The 7,927-nt window shown below is 41.0% G+C and overlaps 1 long non-coding RNA gene across 2 annotated transcripts in view; it reads left to right on the plus strand.

Annotated features, from left to right (window-relative positions):
• The window catches only part of LOC115275462, a 21,341-nt gene extending 17,085 nt beyond the window's left edge, over window positions 1–4,256 (plus strand). The window contains exons 3-4 of one of the 2 annotated variants that reach the window (XR_003901578.1): window positions 3,223–3,258; window positions 3,771–4,256. This is a non-coding gene — a long non-coding RNA (uncharacterized LOC115275462). Of the gene's footprint in view, window positions 1–3,222; window positions 3,371–3,770 lie in introns of those variants that run through there. The other variant, XR_003901577.1, reaches the window with a different exon arrangement.
• Window positions 4,257–7,927: the final 3,671 nt, after the last annotated feature.

Consider the following 7,927-nt stretch of genomic DNA (forward strand, 5'->3'; position numbering starts at 1 on the left):
ATATATGGAAACAAATGAAAACGAAAATTCAACAATCCAAACTCTCTGGGATGCAGCAAAGACAGTCCTAAGAGGAAAGTATATTGCAATCCAGGCCTATATCAACAAACTAGAAAAAGTGCAAATTCAAAATCTAACAGAGTACCTAATGGAACTAGAAGGGGAGCAGCAAGAGCACCCCAAACCCAGCAGAAGAAAATAAATAACAAAGATCAGGGCAGAAATAAACAATATAGAAGCCAAAACAAAACAAAACAGCCGAGCAGATCAATGAAACCAAGAGTTGGTTCTTTGAAAAAATAAATAAAATTGATAAACCTCTAGCCAGGCTCCTTAGAAAGAAGAGAGAACACCCAAATAGACAAAATCATGAATGAAAATGGATCTATTACAACCCATCCCTTAGAAATACAAGCAATCATTAGAGACTACTATGAAAAATTATATGCCAACAAACTGGACAACCTAGAAGAAATGGACAAATTCCTAAACATACATGCGCTACCAAAATACAAACGAGAAGAGATAGAAAGCATGAATAGACCGATAACCAAATCAGTTATCAAAAATCTCCAAATGAATAAGAGCCCCGGGCCAGATGGCTTCCCAGGAGAATTCTACCAGACATTTAAGGCAGAGCTAATACCCATTCTTCTCAAACTAGTCCAAAAAATGAAACAGAAGGAAAACTTCCAAACTCATTCTATGAAGCCAGCATCACCTTGATACCCAAACCACACAGAGACCCAGAAAGAGAGAGAGAGAGAGAGAGAGCGAGCGAGAGAACTACAGGCCAATATCCTTAATGAATACAGATGCAAAAATACTCAACAAGATACTAGCAAATCAAATTCAACAGCATATAAAAAATTTACCCATCATGATCAAGTGGGATTCATTCCTGGGTTACAGGGATGGCTCAACATTCCAAAATCCATCAATGTGATACATCACATTAACAAAAGAAAAGATAAAAACCCTTTGATCCTGTTGATAGATGCAGAGAAAGCATTTGACAAAATACAACATCCCTTCTTAATAAAAACCCTCGAGAACGTCGGGATAGAAGGAACTTACTTAAACATCATAAAAGCCATTTTTGAGAGACCCACAGCTAATATCATCCTCAATGAGGAAAAACTGAGAGCTTTCTTCCTGAAGTCAGGAACACAACAGGAGTGTCCACTCTCACCACTGTTGTTTAACATAGTGCTGGAAGTCCTAGCATCAGCAATCAGACAACAAAAGGAAATAAAAGGCATCAGATTTGGCAAAGAAGTCAAACTTTCACTTTTCGCAGATGATATGATACTCTGTATTGAAAACCCGATCAACTCTACCAGAAGCCTACTAGAACTGATCAATGAACTCAGTAAAGTTGCAGGGTACAAAATCAACGTACAGAAATCGGTTGCATTCCTATACACCAATAATGAAGCAACAGAAAGAGAAATCGAAAAACCGATCCCATTCACAATTGCACGAAAAACTATCAAATACTAGGGATAAACTAACCAATGGAATAGAATAGAGAGCCCAGAACTAGACCCACAAATGTACGGCCAATTAATTTTTGACAAAGCAGGAAAGAGTATCCAATGGAAAAAAGATTGCCTCTTTAGCAGGTGGTGCTGGGAGAACTGGACAGCAACATGCAGAAGAATGAAACTAGACCACTTTCTTACAACATACACAAAAATAAACACAAAATGGCTGAAGGACCTGAATGTGAGACAGGAAACCATAAAAATCCTCGAGGAGAAAGTAGGAAACAGCCTCTTTGACCTCAACTGCAGCAATTTCCGACTCGATACATCCCCAAAGGCAAGGGAAATGAAAGCAAAAATGAACCATCGGGACCTCATCAAGATAAAAAGCTTCTGCAATGCAAAGGAAGTAATCAAGAAAACTAATAGGCAACCGACAGAATGGGAAAAGATAGTTGCAAATGACATTATCAGATAAAGGGCTAGTATCCCAAATCTACAAGGAACTCACCAAACTCCACACCCAAAAAACGAATAATCCAGTGAGGAAATGGACAGAAGACGTGAACAGACACGTCTACAAAGAGGACATCCAGATGGCCTACAGGCACATGAAACAATGCTCAACATCACTCATCATCAGGGAAACACAAATCAAAACCACACTGAGATACCACCTCACGCCAGTCAGAGTGGCTAAAATGAACAAATCAAGAGACTATGGATGCTGGCGAGGGTGTGGAGAGATGGGCACCCTCCTACACTGCTGGTGGGAATGTAAACTGGTGCAGCCACTCTGGAAAACAGTGTGGAGGTTCCTCAAAAAACTATCTGTAGAACTCCCTTATGACCCAGCAATAGCACTGCTAGGGATTTACCCAAGAGAGACAGAAATGCTGATGCATAGGAGCACATGTACCACAATGTTCACAGCAGCAATGTCAACAATAGCCAAAACATGGAAGGAGCCTAAATGTCCATCACCTGATGAATGGATCAAGAAGATGTGGTATATATACACAAGGGAGTACTACATGGCAATGAGAAAGAATGAAATCTGTCCATTTGTAGCAAAATAGATGGACCTGGAGGGAGTCATGCTAAGCGAAATAAGTCGGGCAGAGAAGGACAGATACCATATGTTTTCACTCATACGTCTAGCAGGAGAAACCTAACGGGACCATGGGAAGGGGAAAGGGGCAGGGAAGAGTTGAGGAGAGGGAGTGAGTCAAATCATGAGAGACTTTTGAATGCTGAGAACAAACAGGGCTGAGGAGGGAGGGGGGGAAGGGGAAAGGGGTGATGGTCATAGAGAGGGGCACTAGCAGGGAAGAGCACTGGGTGTTATATGGAAACCAACTTGGTAATAAACTATTTAAATTAAAAAAAAAACAGCCAGTATATTCCTGTATTTCATAGTTTGAGAGTGTATGCCTATGAATTTAAATATTTTTCCTGTATCATCTGAAAGGGCCATATTTGTTCACTGATATAAATTCAGATACTGAAAACTGCACCTTGCTCATGTAACAAATATTTGAATGAATGCATACAGGTATTTATTTCCTAACAAATAATGGTAATTTTGCTTTTTTCTCCCCCAGATTTATGAAGATATGTAGTTATTGTATAAGCTTAATGAGCACATGATCTGATAGACTTCTATACTGCAAAATGACCTTTCAGTGTTAGTTAACACCTACATGACTTCACGTAATTATTTATTTTTTTGCAGTCAGACTATTGAAGAGTCCCTGTCAGCAACTTGCAGGTCTGTAGTACATTAGTATTAATTGTCGTCACCATGCTGTATATTAGAACCTATTCAGAACTGGAAGTTTGTACACTTTGGTCACACTGTGCTTCTCAAAACAGACAACACTAACCCCTTGGAAAAACTATCCAATAAAACGTTCGTGTCCCCGATAGATCACACACAGTTTAACAGGGATAACATTGCAGTCTGACAAATGGTCCCCTAAATTGATCTCTATCTTGCCCTGATCTTTAAACTGTCTTTGTAAATATTCTGTCTTGTTCCCATCACATAAGGTCTGGAGGTCACATCCCAGGTGTATACCCTCTTAGGGCCCATTAACCATAAATTCTTTCATAAGCAAGGCAGCACTGTTCATGCGATATTTAAGCCTAAAATTTCATAAAAAAACAGTCTTTCAAGCATAGCCATGATTCTGTTCACTGTTCTCATTACTTCTGCTCTGAGTGCTTTCATTTTACAGGTGAGGCCCAAACCCTCTAGGTAATCCCGTGTTTCAACCCAAGAGCAGATGCTGAGACTCCAGGCCCACATCCCGACGGCATCGCCCATGCATAGAATCTCCTTGATGGCAAGGATATTGGCCTAAGATGACATCTGCCTGTGAAGATTTCCTGAATAGAGAGGACTTCACCCAGTTCATGAGCTTCTGCACCAGCAGCATCCAGGGCTGACCCTCCTTAATGCCGAAAGTGGACCAAGGGCGATTTTGCTGATCTTGTGATATTGGGAATTCTGTTTTGTTCCTGAGCTGCTTGCAGTCTGCTCAGCCCGTTATCCCGGTATCCTTGCTTTCTGCCAACACATACCCCCACACTGCCATGCTCGTAGGGGAATCTGACAGAGACCGGTTTGTGTCATTCCAAAAATAACTTTCTTCAGGAGATACCTCACTCCTATTAGTCCACCTCTAAACCCCCTGGGAAGAAGCCCACTCTCCAGCACCTTCTACCGTAGCACTCCATCTTTCCACCACACCTCCTGCCCTGCATCACCACCCACAAAATACTAATCTTTACGTCTATTTAAAAAAAATTTTTTTAACATTTATTCAGTTTTGAGAGAGAGCACGAGCGAGCAGGGGAAAAGCAGAGAGGGAGGGAAATACAGAATCTGAAGCAGACTCCAGGCTCTGAGCTGTCAGTACAGAGCCCAACGTGGTGCTCAAACTCACTGACTGCAAGATCATGACCTGAGCTGAAGTCAGATGCCCAACCGACTGAGCCACCCAGGTGCCCCTCTTTGTGTCTCTTTTATTAACATCAGTTCATACCCACCAACAGTGTAACTGCCAAGCTTGCCACCTTGAATATTGTCAGGAATATTGTCAAATATTGAATTTGAACAGACTTTATTAAGTCCACAAAGATATTGTTCGTTAGAGGCCAGAAAATGATTTCCTATCTTTACATAGTACCTACCATATTTAATGGAAACCTTAGTTACGGGCTAGCCTACAAGGATTTCTTATATGTCAGTGTTCCTTCTTACTCCCACAATGTTCTCCATGTATTTGGGGCAACTTAAGCCATCCTGTTTGATATTCACCACTACCATCACCCCAAAGTTTCCTTCGTGTCGAACCACCAGAAGATCAATTGCTTTAATCGTGTTATTTTATGCTCTGTATTTATGATGCTTTGACATCTTACGGGTCAGTCTGTCCAGGAAGATACTGCTCCTCCAGGTCTGGCTAATCCCTAAAGATACTAAACAACTTGATTAGGAACATTTCATTCTTGTGGAAACCAAATCATCCAGTATACAATATCCCCAACCTCCTTTAACTCTTACACACAAAGCCAGTATTTCTCCTAAGCGAACCCAGGGCCAGATGCCAGAAAACTAGATACATTGCCTGTGACCCAAAGTTCGTTGGCATTCGTCAAACTAGCCAATTCTGTTCAGCCCTATCATGCTCCTTCAGTGGAAACCCCATTGAAGACTGTAGCCTGTTGTTTTTCCCCTCCTTTGTTCAGACCAGTTCTGGAGCTTTCCATGTGGCCCTGCATGGGGAGTCATACTGTTTACCCTTTGGACTGTGATAAACTTTTCTTTCAGGGTTTTTAATCTACCTGCGTGTTTATTCAGTCACTTTCAGAAACTAAGATCAAGGCACCAACCTACCGTTTCTTTGCTGTTTTCATAACTTTTACTACCTATGTATAGATCCCAAAGCAAAATATTTCCCACCTTAGTTGATTTTTTAACTATAAAAGCTTTTGTTACTGAGCCATTCCTTTCTTACTTGATTCACTCCATCTGTATTGATGTCCAAACTTATTAGGTAATTACAATGTTTTTCTAAAGCATTTGTGCAATGATCTCTCTTTGTGGCTTAATTCGCCTTTCCCTATTACTGATGGTATGAACATCTTGTCAAGTACTATGGCTATTTGTTTTCCTCTTTGTTGGAATACCAGTCATGCCTTTGATTCATTTTTCTAATAGTTGGTCTTTTAAAATAATTTTGAAGCCTTTTGTTAGTGTGGTACCTCATTCATGAATAACAAGATTGCATTGGTTTCCACTTAACATGTTTTCAGTTTTGATATAGTATCTTAAGATAAATATCTTTTTCTTTTCTTTTCTTTTCTTTTTAAAGAGAGAGAGCATGAACCAGGGCACTGGGGGGGGGGGAGGAGGAGAAAGAAGAAGAAGGAAGAAGAAGGAGAAGAGGAAGAAGGAAGGAGGAAGGAGAAGAGGAAGAAGAAGGAGGAAGAAGAAGAAGAAAAGAAGAAGAAGGAGGAGGAGGAGGAGGAGAAAGAAGAAAGGAGAAAGAAGAAAGAAGAAGAAAGGAGAGGAGGAGGAGGAGGAGAAAGAAGAAAGAAGAAGAAAGGAGAGGAGGAGGAGGAGGAGGAGGAGGGGAAAGGGGAAAGGAGAAAGGAGAAAGGAGAAAGGGGGAGGGGGAGGGAGAGGGGGAGGAGGAGGATCATCATCAGGATCTTAAGCAGGCTCCACACCCAGCAAGGAACCCAATGTGTGCCTCTATCTCACACCCCTGGCCGAAATCAAGAGTCGGAGGTTTTACAGACTGAGCCACCCAGGCACCCCAAGGGAAGATTTCTTAATTTGGGCATAGTTTGATTTTGTTTCCAAAATTTTCTTTTACTCTGAGGTCATAAATATGTTCAAGTATCTTGAATTCCCAAGTGTTTATACTTCTTTGTTTCACATTGGTGTGTTTAATCCATTTAGAATTGGCTTTTTAAAAAATTACCAATATACATCTAATTTTGTCTCCCCCACAATGAACATAAAATTGTTGCACGACTGTGTATTGAAAAAATTGCCTTTCTCTGAGAATGCAGAGAAAGGAGAACTCTTGTGCACTGTTGGTGGGAATGCAAACTGGTACGGCCAGTATGGTGGGGCCTCTGAGTTAAAAATAGAACTACCCTATGATCCAGTGATCATACTACCTGGTATTTACCCAAAGAATAAATATTATTTCAAATGGATTCATGCACCTCAATGTTTAGAGCAGCACTATCAACAATAGCCAAATTAGGAAACAGCCCTAGTGTCCACTGACTGATGAATGGATAAAGAAGATGTGATATACGTATACAAAAAAATACTAGCCATAAAAAGGAATGAAATCTTGCCATTTGCAACAATGTGGATGGAGCTGGAGTTATGCTAAGCAAAATAAGTCAGAGACAAATACCAGATTTCACTCATCTTTGGAATTTAACAAACGGACGGGCAAAGGGGGGAAAACGATGGGGAGGCGGGGCAGGCGCGCAAACCAAGAAACAATTCTTTTTAATGTTTATTTTTGAGAGAGAGCGCAAGCAGGGGAGGGACAGAGAGAGGGGGAGATACAGAATCCAAAGCAGGCTCCAGGCTCTGAGCTGTCAGCACAGAGCCCAATGTGAGGCTTGAGCCCACAAACCAAGAGATCACAACTTGAGCTGAAGTCAGATGCTTAACCGACTGAGCCACCCAGGCGCCCCATAAACAGACCCTTAACTGTAGAGAACAAACTGATGGTTACTACAGGGGACATTGGGGAGGGGGCGCAAGATGGGTGAAACAGGTGATGGGGATTAAGTAATGCACTTACTGGTGCACGAGCACCAGGTGATGTATGGACTTGTCGAATTACTATGTTGTACACCTGAAACTAAGATTACACTGTAGGTTAACTGGAATTTAAATAAAAACTTTATTTTTTAATGTTTACTTTGGGGAGAGAGAGCATGAGCAGGGGAGGGGCAGAGACAGCTGGGTACAGAGGATCAAACCAGGCTCTACACTGCCAGCAGCGAGCCTGATATGGGGCTCAAAGTCACGAACCATGAGATCATGACCTGAGTTGAAGTTGGAGGCTCAGATGACTGAGCCACCCAATCTCCTCTAAATAAAAATATTAAATACAGTAGGATTAAAAAAACAAAATTTTTAAAAAGTTTGGTTTTCTCTACTGATTTGGAGTGTAATAATATCAGCCAGCCATTGGGGGGCAAATCCAGATAAATTTGGATGGGTTTCTGAACTTTGTATTATGTTCCTTTGGTGAGTTGGACTCCTCTCTGCATGACTACCTCTTGCCTTAATTATACTAATTTCACCGTATCTCTTAATGCCTGAGAGTGCTATTTTTTGTGCCATTATTTTTTAAATTTCTTTTAGGTCTTTTTTTTTTTTTTTTTTTTTT

This window comes from Suricata suricatta, chromosome 12, assembly GCF_006229205.1.
Source record: "Suricata suricatta isolate VVHF042 chromosome 12, meerkat_22Aug2017_6uvM2_HiC, whole genome shotgun sequence".
Classification (NCBI taxonomy): Eukaryota; Metazoa; Chordata; class Mammalia; order Carnivora; family Herpestidae; genus Suricata; species Suricata suricatta.